The 19520-nt window shown below is 44.5% G+C and overlaps 1 protein-coding gene across 5 annotated transcripts in view; it reads left to right on the forward strand.

Moving 5' to 3' along the window:
• The window catches only part of RBFOX3 (RNA binding fox-1 homolog 3), a 375241-nt gene that overhangs the window by 67515 nt on the left and 288206 nt on the right, over positions 1-19520 (forward strand). For all 5 annotated transcript variants that reach the window (XM_060171870.1, XM_060171872.1, XM_060171873.1 and 2 more), the window contains exon 2: positions 11919-12049. The gene's annotated coding sequence lies outside the window, so the exon portion shown is untranslated. The remainder of the gene's footprint in view (positions 1-11918; positions 12050-19520) is intronic.

A 19520-nucleotide genomic window follows, 5' to 3' on the forward strand; every position in this document is an offset into this window, starting at 1 on the left:
TCTCTTTGTTTGGGTATTGGTTTCTTTTGCTGTGCAGAAGCTTTATTATTATTATTAAGATTATTATTATTTTGACTAGAAATTAATAGAAGTGTACATGAACAGCATTCCCACCACCAAAAGACAGTGTTCCATCCCCTCCCCGTACCCCCTTGCCCCATGAAGATTAACATCCACCCTCATCCTCAACCCAGGGTTTTATTACTTTGGTGCCCTACTAAAAATTTAGTCAGATCCTGCTTTGAGTTTCTCTTTCTTCCCCTTATGTGCAGAAGCTTTTTAATTTGATGTAGTCCCATTGGTTTATTCTTGACTTAGTCTTCTTTGTAATTGGATTCGTTTCATTGAAAACGTCTTTAAAATTTATGTGGAAAAGAGTTCTGCCAATATTTTCCTCTAAGTATCTGATAGTTTCTGATCTAACGTCCAAGTCCTTGATCCACTTGGAATTTACTTTTGTGTTTGGTGAAATATAGTGGTTCAGTTTCATTCTTGTGCATGTTTCAACCCACTGTTTTCCAACACCATTTGTTAAAGAGTAAGTCTGGGTTAATTCTGTTTGGGACCCTCTGGGCTTGAACCTTTATGTCTTTTATGTTGTCTAGACTAGAGAAGTTCTCAGCTATTATGTCCTGAAGAATGATTTCTTCCCCTCCCTCTCTTTCTTCCTCTGGTAAGCCAATAATGTGTATATTATTATTTTTTTGATGTCCTCCCTTAGGACTCTTGTTGTTGTTTTCAGTATCTCTTAATCTCTTTTTGAGTTCTCTTACTTCTTTTTTAGTTGTCTCTAATTCATCCTCAATATTGCTAATTCTGTCTTCAGCCTCATTTATTCTATTCTCTCTGCCCTCTACTGTTTTCTGGAGTTCATCTATTTTGTTTCCCTGTTCTGATACTGTTTTAGCTTGTTCAGCTAGTTATGTTCTTAGCTCAGCTATTTCAGCTTTCAGCTCTCTAATAACCTTGCAATAATTAGTGTTTTCTTCCAGAGTCACATTGTTGTTTCTGCATTTCTGATGATAATTCTTTCAAACTCCTTACCTGTGACTATTTCCTTAACAAGCATTTGGATATTGACTTCACTATTTTGTGGTTCAACCTTTGGGGGGCTGTTAGCTGGAATCTTGTCCTGGTTCATTTCTCCAATGTTTCTTCCTGTTGGTTTAACCATTTTATATAGTATGTTATGAGGTCCCTCTCAAATTACTGATCACTATTTCCTGGATTGACTTGTGTCTAAGTAAGGTACTTAAAGAGTTCATAGTTGTGGAAATTAACAGTTGTTTCAATGTTATTTCAGTCCCTGAGTTGGAGCACAGTGGCTATTAAAGCCTCTTTTGTTCTTTTTCTTCTCTGCAGGCTATGGGAGCCTGAAGGCTTTTATACTGTAAGTAGGCTTCTTAGCTTAATCACTCACTCCTGACCAAGAGATAAAGCAGGGTGGGAGAAAAATAGCACAGAGGTTATGCAAAGAGACTCACACCCCAAGGATCCAAAGCTTTGGGCTCAATTTAGCTTTTCTGCCAAGCCGTGGAGCACTGCTGGGCCCTGTGAGTTTCTAAACAAGTCCCATTTATAGTCTGTAGAACAATGTTGAAAGGCTTCCACTATACAGCTCCACTGCTAGGCCACCAAGGTGTAGCTCTTCTCCTGAATTTCCTGGTCAGTTCTCTTTTCCCTTATATCAACACAGGGCCTTCCTCCAGCCTCTGAGGGTAGTAGAAATAGAGACTCACAGTTGCATTTGGTTAGTCTCAGGGGAGTCCTCTTCTCCTCTTAGCAGTCTTTCTTTTGGTAAAACAGACTGGAGGTGGTGCTTCAACTGGTAAACTGCTGGACTGTTACCAGCCGCTCAATTTTTCCTTAGGCTTCTCCTGTCTGTCCACGAGCCACACGTGTTTGCACTTACCGGTGATTCAGTGGGTTCTTGAAGTCATTCTAGTCCTGCCTTGTGGTCCCAGATGATCTCCTTTGGTATTCCTAGTTGACCCAGGAGAGGGGAGGAGAGGAGAGAAACACAGCTACTGCTGCTCCACCTATGGAACTTGTAAAGAGATTTTCATCTCAGAGAGAGAAGCCAGAGAGAGCCCCACTGTGGTACATGCTGTGCTGGGGATGGAAGTGAGAGGGAATCTCAGGCAGTCAGTTTGCCAGGTGAGCTAGTTCCCTGGCCATTATTTTGCATCTTTTCTCTCTCCTCTCGCTTCCTTCCTTCCTTCCCTCTCTCTCTCCTCTTTCTTTCTCCCCCCCTTCTCTCTATCATCAGGGTTATTGCTGAAGTTGAGTGTTACATGACAAATGTTTTGGATGGCTCTTTATTTATTTTTGCCTTTTTTCTTCCTGCCTTTCTGATAGAGAGTAAGAAGGACAGAGAGGGAGGGAGGGGAGGGAGAGGGAGAGAGAAAGGGAGGAAAAGGGAGAGGGAGAGGGAGAGAGAGGGAGGGAGGGGGGGCTGAACACTTCAATGCAGTGGGGGTTGGGCTTGAACCTGGGTCATATGGCAAAACAGTGCACTGGCCTGGTGAGCTATTTTGCCAACCCACTCTATTTTTCTTTGTAACCTGAGCATTGTTTAGTTCTGGTCCTGAGGATTGAACCTGGTACCTGTGGTGAACCCAGTCTCGGAAGTCTGTTGTGTCTGGAGTTATCTCCTTAACCCTAATTTGTATTTTTATAGCAGTTAAGCATTTTATAGCAGTTAAGCATTACTGTGATGTAAAATATGTATCGTAACATTTGCTATTGCAACCATTTTTAAGTTCTCAGTCCTGTGGAGTGAACACATCTATCACTGCCATGAGTGTCCAGAACTTTCTGTTTTTTTACCAGAGCACTGCTCAGCTCTGGCTTATGGTACTATAGGGGATTGAAGTGGGTCTTTGGAGCCTCAGGCATGAGAGTCTCTTTGCACAGTAAGCATTACGCTATTTACCCTGCCCACCAGAACTTTATCATCTTTCCAAACAAGCTTGGTCTCCATCAAATTCTGACTCCCCTCGCCTCCCCACACCCAGCACCAGGCACTCACCTCCTGCTTTGTTCCTATGCATGTATCCCCCCAAAATAGCAAGATTTCACAGGGTTTGTCTTTCTTGAACTCAGTGCAGTCTTTCAAATTCTTTGGGTGTGGCCTGTGTCTTGTCTGATTATCAGGTCTTCAGTCTTTTCCTGCAGTTGCTCTTGATCCATGCCCCCCACCCCAGGCTACCTCTGCCCCATTGGGCATCTGGATCTGCTGATTTCTGCTCACTTCCCACTGGCAGGGTTAGGAAGGATACCTGCACAGTACAAACTGTGCCCACATGTTTTGTCCACCTTTTGCTAGTGAATCTCCACTTCTTAGGAAGTGCAGCCCCACATGGGGGAAGTCTCTTCACAATCAGGGTCACCTTGTCCCCTGCCCCTTCCAGGGGATGTGGGTAGCTTGTAAGAATAACCCCCAGTGATGGGCTGGGCTCCCTGATACACAGGGTACAGCCTGAGCTAGTGGGTCTGTTTGAGCCCCAGACACCACATGGGAACTTAGCATATGAAAGGAGGAGCTTCACAAGGGGAGAGTTCTCTCTCTCTCTCTCTCTCTCTCCCCCTCTCTCTCTCCCTCTCTCCCTCCCTCCCTCTCTCCCTCCCTCCTTCTCATCCTCTATCTAGAGGAAATAGAAAAGAAGAAAAGACATGGGACTCTGTCAGTAACTCTGGTGGCATATAAATAACAGGATGACATGTGTGTGTGACAGTATAATGCCAGTTGCCCAGCTGAGGCCCAGGTGCTCCAGGAGCAGGCTTCTGCCCGGGAAGTCCCTGCCCCCAGCCCCGCCTCACTCTGTGTCCCCCTGCCCTCTAGCTCAGCACCTGCTGTACCCCTCCCCTGGGAACTTCTCTGTGTAGCCTCCCACATTCTCTCCCCACCCCTGATGTGTCATTTGTGCAGCTCTATCACATGCCAGGTGCTGTCTGGGTGCCTGTGATGTGGCACTGAGAAGAGCCAGGCCTGTGGACACACGTCTAGGACATGTACTTCCATTTCCAGCTCTTGGGGACTTGCCCATGGGGACATGCTCATAAGACATTCTTTTTAAAATATATGTTAATTAATTACTCAACTGATAGAGACAAGCAGAAACCAAGAGGGAAGTGGGAGATAGGAAGGAGAGAGACAGAGAGACATCTGTAGCCCTGCTTTATGACTTGCTTTCCTCCTGCAGGTGAATGGGGGTTTGAAGCTGGGTCTTTGAGCATTGTAACATGTGCACAGAACCAGGTGTGTTATCACCCGGCCCTCCCCACAATTCCCACCACCAGAGTTCCATATCCTACCCATTCCACTGGAAGCTTTCCTATTCTCTATCCCTCTGGGAGTTTGGACCCAGGATCATTATGGGGTGCAGGGGGTGGAAGGTCTGGCTTCTATAATTGCTTCTCCACTGGACTTGGGTGTTGGCAGGTTGATCCATACTCTAAGTTTGTTTCTATCTTTCCCTAGGGGGGGCAGGACTTTGGAGAGGTGGTGTTCTAGGACACATTGGTGAGGTTGTCTGCCCAGGCAAGTTAGGTTGGCATCATAGTAGTATCTGCAGCTTGTTGGATGAAAAAGCATTGATATAAAGCAGAACAAATATATACATATATATACATACATATATATATATATATATTCCCTTCTGTTGCCCTTGGTTTTTTAAAAAAATATTTATTTATTTATTTATTCCCTTTTGTTGCCCTTTTTTATTGTTGTAATTATTCTTATTGTAGTCCTTGTTGGATAGGACAGAGAGAAATGGAGAGAGGGATAGACTAGATCTGCTTTACTGCTTGTGAAGCGACCCCCCTGCAGGTGGGAGCAGGGGGCTTGAGCTGGTATCCTTATGCCAGTCCTTGCACTTTGTGCCACATATGCTTGACTCGCTGCTCTATCGCTGATTCCCCTGCCCTTTTTTTAAATTGTTGTAGTTATTATTGATGTTGTCATAGTTAGATAGGACAGAGAGAAATGGAGAGAGGAGGGGAAGACAAAGGGGAAAGATAGATACCTGCAGACCTGCTTCATCACCTGTGAAGCAACTCCCTGCAGGTGAGGAGCTGGGGCTCGAACTGGGATCCTTAAGCCAGTCCTTGTGCTTTGCCCCATGTGTGCTTAACCTGCTGTGCTACCACCTGACTCCCGAATAAATTGTTTAATAATCAGGAACCTAAAGGCTAGAATATAGCAGATGAGATTTGAGGGTCTCCATTTTGGAAAAAGCTAGTAGGTCTATTTTAGATATATTTTATACTTAAAATACACCTATTTTAGGTATATTCCAAGGGACTCATGACTTTACTGATTTTTGCCTCCCATGTGACATTCTATCTTTGTCCCCAATACCTTGCGGACAAGGGGTGTTCATCACACAAAGAAGGTGTTTTCTAGATTGTCTTTAACATGGGAGCCAGTGATGTGAGCTTCCCTGTGCAGTTGCTGTCCTGAGTGACACTCACAAGATCCTTGTTACTGGCTGTTTGATAGAGAACTTTGTGCAGGAGAGCTTGAAACAGCATTCCATTAGCCTTGGTAGCCTGGCCTCCACCCTGGAATGCTCTAAAATTCCAGTCATCCTGGTCCCTCTACTACTGGGCCCAGTCTCATGGGGGCATGCGGTGGTGGGGGTGGGTCTGGACCCCAGATTGAGCCCGCCTACATGGCTGCTCCTGGGGTCACAGCCTCCAAAGTCTGCTTTCCCTGACCTTGGAGAAGATTGCTCCCCAAATTACAGCCCTCCACACTGCAAGCTCTAAATGAGGCACCGACACATAAATTACACTTGGCCCTTCCCATTCCCGTAGGATATGCTGAATAATGTAACATCTCCACAATACCAAAAGGTACACTGTATTATTAAAACACACTGGTATTAAAAAAAGCAGCAGCAGCAGCCACAGTGAAATTGTCACCAACTCCCACAGATGCCAGAATAATAAAGCCCAGATTATTATTTTTCCCCTTTGCCGGAGACAGGATTCATAAGGTGTGAGGGGAGTGAGGAGTGGGAGTGGTTCGAGAATGGGGGAGGGTGTCCAGCTATGCATAATCTCAGAGATTCTCTGGACCCCTTGCCGCTGGGAGAAGATGCTTCTACTTCTACTGACTCAAGGAATTTCAAGTTTTGCTCTCAGTTTGAGTCCCATTTCACTCTCTGCCAGTGGATGTTTTGAGGAAAGCAGAGACTGGAGGGTGGGAGGGAGTATCAGAGAAGGTCAAGGACAACAAATTTTGGCTTGCTGAACTGTGAAGGGGGGGGTTCAAGTTCAGGAGGATGCCGGAGTTCACCAAAAAGGTGTTTTGTTTTTTTTTTCCTGTTGCCACCAGGGTCATCACTGGGACTTGGTGCCTGTATGACAAAGCCATTGCTCCTGGTGGCCATTTTTCTTTTTTCTTTCTTTCTTTCTTTCTTTCTTTCTTTCTTTCTTTCTTTCTTTCTTTCTTTCTTTTTTTTTTTTTTTTTACTGATGGAGACAGAAATTGACAAGGGTGAAGGGAGATAGAAAGAGAGAGGGGCAGGAGCCAGGAAGTGGTGCACCTGCTTAAGCACACACATATATGCAAGGACCTGGGATCAAGCCTTTGCTTTTGTTTACCTTTCTCTCTCCCCCCTCTCCCCCTCCCTCTCTCTCCTTCTCTCTACCCCCTAATGCTTTAGCTACTGTTCCACCTCCCAGACCATACTGTTCCTTTTTTTTTCTTTCTTTCTTTCTTTTTTTTTTTTTTCCTTAAAGGACAGTTGTCCCTAGTTTGTCCTTGGGTCTCAAATTCAAATGTGCCTTCATTTTAGAGATTTGGACAAAGAAAGCCCCAGAATGTGAGCTTGCCAGTAGGCTGTCTGTTGGTGGGAAACAGGGTCGTGAGGCACTAGAGTTTTGCTGGGGATTGTGGAGGCTGTTGAATCTCCCCAGAGCCCATTGACAACGGACCCATATTAATTCCACTTGGACTTGGCTCCCTGCTGCTCACTGCTCTTGGCAGTGCTGGCTGAGCACCCACCTGTTCCATGCTTGCTCTGGTCCTTCGAGCTCCCAGGTCTGTGCTCCAGGCTGAGCCTATCCTCTTTCCCTGTGAATGACCATGAGAAAGATGGTGGCTACACCAGGCCGCTCCCTCCACCTCATCTCCCCCTTTTCTTCTCCCTCCTCCACCCCACCCTGTACCCTGTACTTCTACTCCCCTGGGCACAACTCCCGAGGGCAGCAGGATAGTGTCCAGCTCTGATTTTGGTCAGCAAGGACTGGAGAGAGAGAGAGAGAGAGACTGCCTGCCTGCCCAGTTCCTCATGACTGCCCTCAGGAGCCTGGAGCTGGGAGGGGGGTGAGTATGGATGGGGGTGTCAGAGCTCCATAGAGCATGGCTTCTTCTGAAGCCCTGATCTGACAGAAGCCCCACTCTTGAGTTGGCTTCTTTTTGCAGAAAACATTCTGGAGGTGCCCAAATGGAGATCTTTCCATTTCCTCCCCTCAGTGGTGAGAACCCCCCCAGGAGGTCATTCGTGGTTGTAGCTCAGATTGTGGCAGGCTCAGGAACTCCCCCTCACCCCAGGTCTTTAGGGACCCCACTGGTTAGAGGACTTAAGCTGAGAGCTGGGGAGGTGAGACAGAGTTGGGCCCCTGGCTCTCTCCTGGAGATTTTGCAGCTCCATGTACTCCTTCTGTTCCATACTCATCTTCACCAAGTGGCTTCAGACTTTCTGCAAAGATTCAGCCTCAGTGCACCCCCAGATTGCTTTGAGTGCCCCCACCAGTAAAGTGAGGTGGACACAGCTCCTCCTGCTCCATATACCACCCTGGACCTTCCCAACTGGGTTGTGGTCAGCTGTGACCTCTGCCCTGGGCCTCTCCCTCTGTATTCACCTAATTCCCACTCTCACTGCACCCCCAAGCCAGTGTAGCTGCCTGGTGATCCTGGTGCACCTGATCTTTTCTGCCCTTGGAGTCCTTTCTCCTGGAGCCTTGAGAAGGGCTTTGTAGTGGCTTGGTGGCTCGGACTTTTGACTAGTCTGTGGGTTGGGGCACCCTTCCTGGCAGGTGGGAAGCTTGAGTTGGGGGTCAGGAGTCAGCACCTGGGAGCTCTTGCTTCCATCACCAGGATCACAAGGCAGGCGGAAGCCTGGGGCCACAGGGAGTGTTCTGTGTTAGGGTGGTGGATGGTGATTCCCAAGTGGAGGCAGGAGCTGCTGTGCCAGCTGCTATGTGGGGGACCAGGAGACAAAGCAAATTGGGCTAGTTGAGCAGGTGACTCTTCAGGGTCTTGGGACATAAGCATCCCTTCCTACAGGGAGGCTCTTATCTGTCTGGGCAGTGACCACAGCTCCATATGAGGCTACTGTTCCAAAGGTCTGATTCCACCTCTGGACTTCTATGCTGACTGTGGGGAATCAGGTGTTCAGGTCTGACAGGAGCCTCTCTCTGTACCTTCCCTGCCCCCAGGCTTCTGGCTACCTGAGCCTCACTGCCTCTGCCCAGTCCCAGGCCACTCCTCTATGCATTCTCCTTCTGTCTTTTGCCTGGGGACTTTGAAGGACCAGTCATGCGTTTGCTCTTTTTGCAGTGTGACCTGGTGGCATTCAGGGCTGACCTCCCTATGGGCATGGCCATAGCAGTGCCCAGCAGGCGAAGACCCTGTGAAGCTGGATCCTGGGGTGGGATGTGGGTGGTGCTCCCTTTAGTTGCTAGGTTTCAGGAAAAGAAAGGAACTGCTGGTTTGCTTTCCTCTTTTTTGCAGTGACTTCCTCTTCTCTGTTTAAGTTCTTTTCTTTAAAAAAATTTTTTTGTTATCATTATTTATTGTATAGAAACAGCAGAGATTGAGAGGAATGGAAAGATAGAGAGGGAGAGAGACAGAGAGACACTTGCAGCACTGCTTGCCCACTTGAGAAGCTTTCCACCTGCAGGTAGGGACTAAGGGCCTGAACTCAGATCCTTGTGCATTGTAATGTGCACTCAACCAGGTGTGCCAACACCTGGCCCCTCAGTTTAGGTTTCTATTTTTGAGAGGGAGAGGGAGAGAGAGATGGAGAGATAGATATATTGTTGTGGGTGGAGCAGGGTAAGAGGTTTAGGGATCCTCTTGGGATTCTCAGTGAGGAATCACAGAGATGCCATCAGGTTTCAAGCAAAGTGACTTTTTGACAAGTACAGAGACAGGAAGAAGAGAGATGCATGCATAAGTCTTTGAGAGTGAGAGAGGCCTGATTGTCCCTGTCCTCCCAGTTTTTTTATTTATAAAATGGAAATACTGATAAGACTATAGCATAAGAGGAGTACATTTGCATACAATGCCTACCCCCAAAGCTCCATATCCAATCCCTTCCTTTGATAGCTCCCCTATTCTTTATCCCTCTGGGAGTATGGACTCAGGGTGATTGTGGGGTACAGAAGGTGGAAGGTCTATCTTCTGTAATTGCTTCTTCACTGAACATGGGCGTTGGCAAGTCAATCCATACTCCCAGCCTGTCTCTTTCTTTCCCTAGTGGGGTAAGGATCTGGGAAGGCGAGGCTCCAAGACATGATGGGGTCATCTGCCCAAGAAAGTCAGGTTGGCGTGCATCATGGTATCATCTGGAACTTAGTGGCTGAAAAAGAGTTAAGATATAATGCAGAACAAAATTTTGACTAATAATGAGCCTAAAGCTAAGAATATGGCAGATGAAGATTTAGGGGGTCTCCATTTTGGAAAAAGCTAGTAGGTCTGTTTTATGTATATTCCAGAGGGCCCATGATTTTACTAGTTTTTGCCTTTGACATCTGATATGCAGGTAGACCCAAGTTATTGTCTGGGGAGATGGTGTCATAGTTGGAAAAAGGGCTAGAAAGCTGAATCAGGGAAGAGAGTAGCTCCCAAATATGGGGAAAATATATAAATATTGTTATCAAAACACTGGTTTGATCTGAGGCCCATATTGTCATACATCAAAAATGACAGTAGCAACAAATGCTGGAGAGGTAATGGGGACAGAGGAACCCTCCTACAATGCTGGTAGGAATGTAAATTGGTCCAGCCTCTGTGGAGAGCAGTCTGGAGAACTCTCACAAGGCTAGAAATAAACATCCCATATGAACCAGTAATTTCCCTCTTAGGGATATATGTCAAGGACTCCATAATACCCAACCAAAAAGATATGTGTATAACTATGTTCATAGCACAATTTGTAATAGCTAAAAACTGGTAGCAAACCAGGCGCCCAACAATGGACGAATAGCTGAGAAAGCTGTGATATATTTACACAAGGGGATACTACGCAGCTATTAAGAAAAATGAACCCAACTTCTCTGACCCATCTTGGATAGAGCTAGAAGCAATCGTGTTAAGTGAGATAAGTCAGAAAGACAAAGTCAAGTATAGGATGATCCCACTCATAAACAGAAGTTGAGAAAGAAGAACAGAAAGGAAAACTCAAAGCAGAGTCTGACTGAATTTGGAATATGGCACCAAAGTAAAAATCTCTGGGTGGAGAGTGAGGGTAGATGTTCAGCTCCCCCCCCCAAGGGGGGAGGGATACAGACCTTTGGTGGTGGGAATGGTGTTATTATACACTTCTATTTTTTAAATTTTTTTATTATTGGGGAATTAATGTTTTACATTCAACAGTAAATACAATAATTTGTACATGCATAACATTCCCCAGTTTCCCATATACTTCTATTAACTTACAGTCTGACAAATAACTATTTAATTAGTATGAGAGGGAAAAAATGGATTGAATGTCTCAAACTTTTTGAGGCATAGACCATAGGCTGAGTGTATGTTCCTTCAGTATAAGCACTTAAGACTTCAAATTGGTAATCAGATTGAATTTTAACAGTGGGCTCAAATTGTTAATACATTTCTAATAATGACTTCTTTGAAATATTGTCTCTCAAAAGCTTAGACCAAGGAGAACAGAAGAAACTGGTGGTGTTACTTTATAAGATACAGCTATATATAAGTAGCATAAAAGGACATAAATTATGGTGAGGTCTTGTATGATACAGCAAATTCTAACAATGGGATTTTCAAAGTTAACTCCCAGTTTTATAGTGGGTCCAGGAGCAGGGAAAATTACTGTAAGATGAAGTATGGGCATTCTAATTTCTTGGACCCAAGACTGCCTCCCCATCTTGGAGTGCTCTGATGTGCACACCTGAATCCTCTGGCTTCAGTGTGGATGGGAAGGGAGAAGCAGGCCCAGGACAGCCTGACATCTGGGGTGTCTTCCATGATATACAGGGAGCTTGTGTGGCTGGCGAGGTTTCCCATCTGTCCCTGAAGCTTCTCCTAACTCTTGTGTTTCTTAGGAACTCCAAGCCTAGAGAATGATGGGGGCAGTGTAAATAAGCCCCAAAGTATGAAGGGGGTAGGTGGGGGGTAGTGGGTGTTCCTTTGATCATTCACTCACTCATTCACTCAACAAGCATTGTGTGAGTTCTGATTGCGCCAGGTTGAAAGCACAGGGTACTTGCATGGGTGGGGGTGTGTGGCAGGAAGTTGGTGTGACAGCAGGTGGCCATGTCCTTGGGGGTGGGGGATGCAGGAGGGTCTGAGGAGGGAGTTTGGCTCTGATGGGTGCTCTTCTGCCAGTTGGCCTTTCTGGGGGGCTTGTGGAACAGAGTCCTCCAAATTCCCACATGACAGCAAGGACTGAGGGTAGGACAGGAGTCCCCGGGAGCTTCTGGTGAAGTGGGAGCAGTGACAGTGGCTGCTGGCTTGAGCTTTCTTAGCCCCTAGACTACAGAAGCTTCGGGGTCCCCAACTTATGTCTTGCTGGCTTGCAGGCCACCCTGGGCATTTTCCTAATGACGCAGAACACCCTGGAGGCAGGGACCAGCAGAGAGCTGGCTGGGCCCTGATACTCATATACCAAACACAAGGCCTCCATGTCAAGTCCATTCACAAATGCTCCTTGCCTCTTCAGGTTGAAAACCATTCTATGAGAACCTGACTCTTCTACCTGCTCCTCCCCAACAATCTTCCACTCCAGGAAGGTTTCAGAAAGAACCAGCCCCACAAGAGGCCTCCCTGCCAGACCTCACTCTCTGCTTCCAGGTAAGTCTGTGGTGGCAGCCAAGCTGCTCCTCAACTTTGCATGTGTGAAGGGGAGACTTTGAATGTTCTGTTGGCACTTAGCACTTTGTGTACAGAGGACCCTGTGCACAGCTATGAAGTGGATGGCTTCTGGGAGGAGGAGGAGGAGGCCACAACCCACAGCTCTGTGGGGGAGGTGCTGGGTGGGATTCTGCAAGGAGCAGCTGCTTTGTACCCTGAAAACTTCTGAACCCCAACTGAAGGAGGTTGGATTTGTACATGGCAGAGGTGGGGGGGAGAGAAGTGGGGGGCACAGGGATGAGGGTGGAGGGGGCTCTGTTTCTTATGTCCCTGCCAGAGGGTGAAGGGGCCAGGAGGAGAGCAGTGAGGGCCTGGGGACTTTCAGGGAGCATCATCAAGTGCAGAAATTGTGGGGCAGCAACCTGGGTGTTGGGAAGAAGCTGGAAGTTTCCAGAGCCTTCAGGGCTGGTCAGGGCATGGGGACTTGGTGTTAAGGATGGGCTGCTCACTGCATAGCTCTAGGAAGGGGACTGAAGGATGTGATTTGTGCTTTCTTGTGGGGGTGAGGGGTGACTCAGAGCAAAAGTGGGGGCCCTGCAGAGGCAGTTGCTCTGTCCTGGGAGGGGATCTGGGATGAACAAGGTGTGGGCTTGGGGTCCTCCCTAAGGTGAGCATCTGAGTAACTCTGCTTCATGTCCAATCACCCCAGTCCCTGGATAATGTTGGGGGTGCCCTTAGAGCATTAGCAAGGAGACCATTCACCCCAGAAATCAAGGCACACCACCTGGGTCCTTCCTGTCTGGGATCCCCAAGCCTCCATTTCTGTTTGTGTGTGTGGTTTTGGCTGGGGGGGGGGGCGGCGTGTAGCAAGGAGGGCATTCTGCAGGTGACAGTGGACCAACTGAGCCCTTGACCTTGTTTTTCCTGGCTTGTGGGGCTATGTGTAAGCTTGATAGAGCTTAAGGAGAACTCCCCCCATCCTTGGATGGAGGTCTGAGAAGATACCCTCTTGTTAGTCTCTCTCAACCGAGGTGAGCAAAGGGGAGAAACAGTCTCTCAGACTAAGTTCTTCCCTTCTTGACTCTCAAGCCCACAGAAACCTCAATACCCCTTTCCATTAACTGCAGGCCACATGGCCGACTACTTTAAGATTCACTTACTCAAAGTTCACCTCACCTTCTGATCACAGAGGAGAACATACCTTATCACACACTCCATCATACACCTCAGACCCCAGACAAGAGAAATTCCAAACTATATGGCCTTTTGATATCCATCTTCTCTCTGTCTCACCCTACTGGTTTAACCCTTACTCTTCTCTCAAATACCTTTGGATAATTAAGTTGCTTGCGTCATGGAGAATAACTGTCTTGTATCTCATCAATTCCTGCCAACCAGCCCACTACCAAAGGGGCAAGCTGACCTTTAAGAAACCTGTAATTTCTGACATGTTTGAAATATGTTCTTTGTTTGGTTTTCTACTTAAACTCTTGCCCACATGCTAATAAACGAGATTTTGAGAACACATCATTTTCTCCCCGGGTGTCTCTGCTTCGTTTCGTCCCTTGAGTGAGTGAAAGAGAACTGGTTGATTGCCTTCCTGCTGGAGATCACCCTGCCAGAAAGCCAACATCTGGCTCCCACAACGTAAAGCAGAATTACCCGACCCCAAGAGAAAAAAAAAATCAGCCCAAGAGGCAGCGCTTCACCTTGTTGAAAACGCTGGCCAACCGGGGGGAATTACGGGACCGTGGCTCCAGGAAATCAAACGGAAAGAGCGAAGCTCATTGGAAGGTAACCAGGGTTCCCATTTTGAGGCCCCTGTGCTCTTTCTCTCTATATATCCTTTCACGCTCCAGGGAATCTTGTGGAGAGGACACAAAGGAAGAACCTCAGTGGAACAGAACCCTGGCCAGGCTCTGAGAAACTGAGTTTCCTTCCCCTGTTGAGTCTCAACGAGTCTGACCTATATTTTTCCTCCTCTCCCACTTTTGCGGCATTTGTTCTAAGGCTCTTACCCAATTTCTGAGTTAAACGGACATGACAAACCTTCCTTCCAAGCAGAAGGAGCACAAGAATTACCTATACAGTTCTTTAACTGCTGCATTAAAGCGGTGTGCCAAAAAAGCTTCCCTACGAGGTAGCACTCCTCCACAGATTCAGTGGAGGGCGGGGCCCCTCTGGTTCCCGGACACAGATCCCCATAAAGGGAGACTGGTCAGACATATAAAGTGTACTTAGACATAGTCTTGAAACTGCTATTCCCTGTCTAAAAAGACAAAACCCAAAAGATTCAGCTTTTTTCCTCTGCTCAGGTGGCAGCCAGAGCTCTTAGAACACGTTAAACCGGTTTTGAGCAAGATCTTATCTGGCTAGCCACCTATTCTTTAAAGAAAGAAAGAAATCAATCAAACAAGACATTCCTTCTAACTTAAAAGCTACTAATCAGAGAACCAGCACACATTTTTGATAGAAATTTAATGATTTGTTTCTTTAAAAATCTAAAATGTACCTTAGCCCAGAAAAGAACTTCCAAAGATTTTTCTCCTTACCGCACAGTGGTAAACTAAGCCTGCCTGTTCTGTCTGCACAGTCAATCATGCCATAGAGTTACTGCTCCAGGGATTGGCAAAGACTTCATTCAGTCATTCCACTAACCACACCCACCCCTCCTTGGGCAGGAGAGTTGCTGTGAGCTAAAAATCCAAACTGCATTTCAAAGGGAAAATTTTTTCTTTTTACCAAGACTCTGATTTAAGTGTAAGTCTGTGTGCTAACCTTGTTTACATTAATGTGTGTTAACCCTCTAAAATAACTAGAGTTTGTTTTAAGTTTTAAATAAGATTTAGTTAAGCTGAATGTGGTTTTAAAGATCCCGACTCATAGAGTTGGCCCACCTTTACTGGACCTTGACAAAGATTGATGCACCTCTATTAAGTAATCAAATGCCCAGCCCAGGGGATCCTATTCGTTGCCTTCTTCTCTGAAGGAGGAGAAGGGAGAAATGCTCAGCATCTAGGAGAGCTCCCAATGTAAAAGCAGCTGGCTGGGACAAGTAGAAGGTGCAGATTCAAAGCCTAAAAATTTGTGGAAAACCTGTTATGAGACAGGGTTACCGGAATTTGACAAACCTGAATTGACAAAATATACTGGAGTGGACAGAACCTATTTTGAGACAAACAGAAGTCCCTTAGCGCTAAAGACTTCTTCCAGGATCATAGATAGGAGGCCAGACTCAGGTTTTCCAATCGCAAAATTCCCTTGTATGGGAGGAAACCGGATGAGATAACCGGACAATTTCATCCTTTGAAATCTTACCAGCACCCCAATACTAACTGCCACTGTTTGTAACAAACTCCACACTTAGAGTGGCTTTCTAATGACCCAGTCTGGGTGGAGCAGTGGCCTTGCCAGGAAAAAAGTTAAGCATGGTATTCCTGGCCTGATAAAATTTTTTAATATTCGGCAAATGTGATTCAACAAAATTATTTAGTATAAAATTGTCATCTAAAAGAAATGTAACTGTAAAAATTTATTTTGAACATTTCAGCTATGAGGTTTATCTTAGCCTTTTAAGTTACATATCTAAATTTTCTAAATCAATAAAGTTGTGTACCCACCCTAGCTCATAGCTGCCCTAAGGGTGTGATCAGCTTTGTGATAACTAACAACAAATTAAGTTTAACATCTTACTTAAAATTGTTTAAGTAATTTTAAAATCATGCAAAAAATAGTCTATAACATACTGGTATATTTTAATAAACAAAGAGCCTTCTAAAATCATATGAAGGTACTTAAGCCAATTCTAGCCATTGAATCATCAATTATAATGAACTTCTTTTTTTCTAATTTTTTTTTATTGGGGAATTAATGTTTTACATCCAACAGTAAGTACAATAGTTTGTACATACATAACATTCCCCAGTTTCCCATATAACAATACAACCCCACTAGGTCCTCTGAATCCTTCTTGGACCTGTATTCTCCCCACCCACCCACCCCAGAGTCTTTTACTTTGGTGCGATATGCCAATTCCATTTCAAGTTCTATTTCTGTTTTCTTTTCTGATCTTGTTTTTCAACTTCTGTCTGAGAGTGAGATCATCCCATATTCAGCCTTCTGTTTCTAATTTATTTCACTCAACATGAGTTTTTCAAGGTCCATCCAAGATCGGCTGAAAACCGTGAAGTCACCATTTTTTTTTTTACAGCTGAGTAGTATTCCATTGTGTATATAGACCACAACTTGCTCAGCCACTCATCTGTTGTTGGACACCTGGGTTGCTTCCAGGTTTTGGCTATTACAAATTGTGCTGCCAAGAACATATGTGTACACAGATCTTGTTGGGTGGATGTATTGGGTTCCTTAGGATATATCCCCAGGAGAGGAATTGCAGGATCATAGGGTAGGTCCATTTCTAGCCTTCTGACAGTTCTCCAGACTATTTTCCACAGAGGTTGGACCAATTTACATTCCCACCAGCAGTGCAGGAGGGTTCCTTTGAGCCCACACCCTCTCCAGCATTTGCTGCTGTTACCTTTTCTGATGTGTGACATTCTCACAGGAGTGAAGTGGTATCTCATTGTTGTCTTTATTTGCATTTCTCTGACAATCAGAGACTTGGAGCATTTTTTCATGTGTTTCTCGGCCTTTTGGATCTCTTCTGTGGTGAATATTCTGTCCAATTCCTCCCCCCATTTTTGGATGGGGTTATTTGTTGTCTTGTTGTTGAGTTTGGCAAACTCTCTATGTATATTGGTTATTAAACACTTGTCTGATGTATGGCATGTAAAGATCTTCTCCAATTCTGTGAGGGGTCACTTGGTTTGGGTAGTGGTATCTTTTGCTGTGAAGAAGCTTTTTAATTTGATGTAGTCCCATAGGTTTATACTTGCCTTAGTCTTCTTTGTAATTGGATTTGTTTCATTGGAGATGTCTTTAAAATTTATGCAGAAAAGAATTCTGCCAATATTTTCCTCTAAGTGTCTGATAGTTTGTGGTCTAGCATCCAAGTCCTTGATCCACTTGGAATTTACTTTTGTATTTGGTGAAATACAGTGGTTCAGTTTCATTCTTCTGCATGTTTCAACCCATTGTTTCCAACACCATTTGTTGAAGAGACTCTACTTTCCCCATTTAATACTCTGAGCCCTTTGTCAAAGATTAGATGTCCATAGGTGTGGGGGCTCACTTCTGGGTTCTCAATTCTATTCCACTGGTTGGTGTGTCTATTCATGTTCCAGTACCAAGCAGTTTTGATGACAATGGCCCTATAATACAATTTGAGATCTGGGAGTGTGATGCCTCCGGTTCTGTTCTTTTTTTCTCAAGATTGTTTTGGAAATTCTAGGTCTTTTCTGGTTCCAGATAAACATTTGTAGCATTTGTTCTATTCTCCTAAAAATGTGCTTGGGATCTTGATGGGGATAGCATTAAATTTGTAGATGGCTCTGGGTAGTATATTCATTTTGATGATGTTAATTCTACCAACCCATGAACATGGAATATCTTTCCACTTCTTTGTGTCTTTTTCAATTTCCTTGAGTAGTGACTCATAATTTTCAGTATACAAGTCTTTCACTTCTTTGGTTAGGTTTACTCCTAGATATTTTATTGTTTTAGTTGCTATAGTAAAGCGAATTGATTTCTGGATTTCAACTTCTTATAGCTTAGTGTTTGCATAGAGGAATGCCACTGACTTTTGAATGTTAATTTTGTAGCCTGACACCTTACTATATTTCCTGATGATTTCCAAAAGCTTCTTGCTGGATTCCTTATGTTTTTCTGTGTATACTATCATGCCATCTGCAAATAGGGAGAGTTTGACTTCTTCTCTTTCAATCTGTATCCCTTTAATTTCTTGCTCCTGCCTCATTGCTATGGCAAGAACTTCCAACACTGTGTTGAATAGTAATGGTGATAGTGGGCAGCCCTATCTAGTACCTGATCTGAGTGGAAATGCTTCCAGTTTTTCACCATTGAGTATGATGTTGGTTGTAGGTTTGCTACATATAGACTCCACTATCTTGAGGAATTTTCCATCTATTCCAATTTTTGTAGTGTTTTGATCATAAAGGGATGTTGGATTTTGTCAAAGGCTTTCTCTGCATCTATTGATATGACCATGTGGTATTTGATCTTGCTTTTGTTGATGTGGTGGATCACATTGATTGATTTACATATATTAAACCAACCTTGCATGCCTGGGATAAACTCCATTTCGTCATGAGGAACAATTTTATTAACATACTGCTGTATCCGGTTGGCTAGAATTTTGTTCAATATTTTAGCATCTATGTTCATCAGAGATATTGGTCTGTACTTTTCTTTTTTGTTGTGTCCCTGTCTGCTTATGGTATCAGGGTGGTGTTGGCTTCATAGAAGCTGGCAGGGAGTATTCCAGTGTCTTCAATCTTCTGGAAGACTTTTAAAAGTAGAGGAATTAGTTCTTATTTGAAGGTTTTGTAGAATTCATTTGTAAAACCATCTGGTCCAGGACTTTTATTTATGGGGAGATTTTTGATAACTGTTTCAATTTCATTGGCTGTGATGGGCCTGTTCATGTTATTCACTTCCTCTTTACTTACTTTTGGAAGTTGGTAGGTATCTAGGAAATCGTCCATTTCTTCCAGGTTCTCTAGCTTGGTGGCATATAGTTGTTCATAGAAGCCTCACATGATATGCTGAATTTCTGCAGTGTCTGTTGTGATATCAGCTCTTTCATTTACACTCCTATTTATTAGGGTCATCTCCTTTTGTTGTTTTGTGAGTCTGGCTAAAGGTTTGTTGATTTTGTTCACTCTTTCAAAGAACCAACATTCACTTTTGTTGATCTTTTGCATGGTTTTCTTATTCTCAATGTTATTTATTTCTGCTCTAACTTTAGTGATTTCTGTCCTTCTGGTTGCTTTAGGGTTCCTTTGTTCTTCTTCTTCTAGGTCTTTAAGTTGTGCAATCAGGCTATTTATTTGTGCTTTTTCTTGTTTCCTAATGTGTGCTTGTATAGCTATGAACTTCCCTCTCAGTACTGCCTTAGCTGTGTCCCAAATATTTTGATAGCTTGTGTCTTCATTTTCATTGAATTCTGGAAACATTGTGATTTCTTCCTTTAGTTACTTTTTGACCCAGAGGTTGTTAAGAAGTGTACTGTTGAGCTTCCACATTTTGGGACTATTATTAATCTTTTGTTGATTGTTAAGTGTTAGTTTAATTCCACTGTGGTCTGAGAAGGTGCTTGGGATGATTTCAATGCTCTTGAATTTGCTGATGCTGTCTTTGCGGCCTAACATATGGTCTATCCTTGAGAATGACCCATGTGTATTTGAGTAAAATGTGTATTCCAGTTTTTTGGGATGAATGACTCTGAAAATTTCCAATAGTTCTAGTTTATCTATCTCTTCATTTAGCTCCCTTATGTCTTCATTGATTTTCTGCCTGGATGACCTGTCAAGTTGAGAGAGTAGGGTGTTGA

The sequence above is a fragment of the Erinaceus europaeus genome, chromosome 14 (genome assembly GCF_950295315.1).
Source record: "Erinaceus europaeus chromosome 14, mEriEur2.1, whole genome shotgun sequence".
NCBI lineage: Eukaryota > Metazoa > Chordata > Mammalia > Eulipotyphla > Erinaceidae > Erinaceus > Erinaceus europaeus.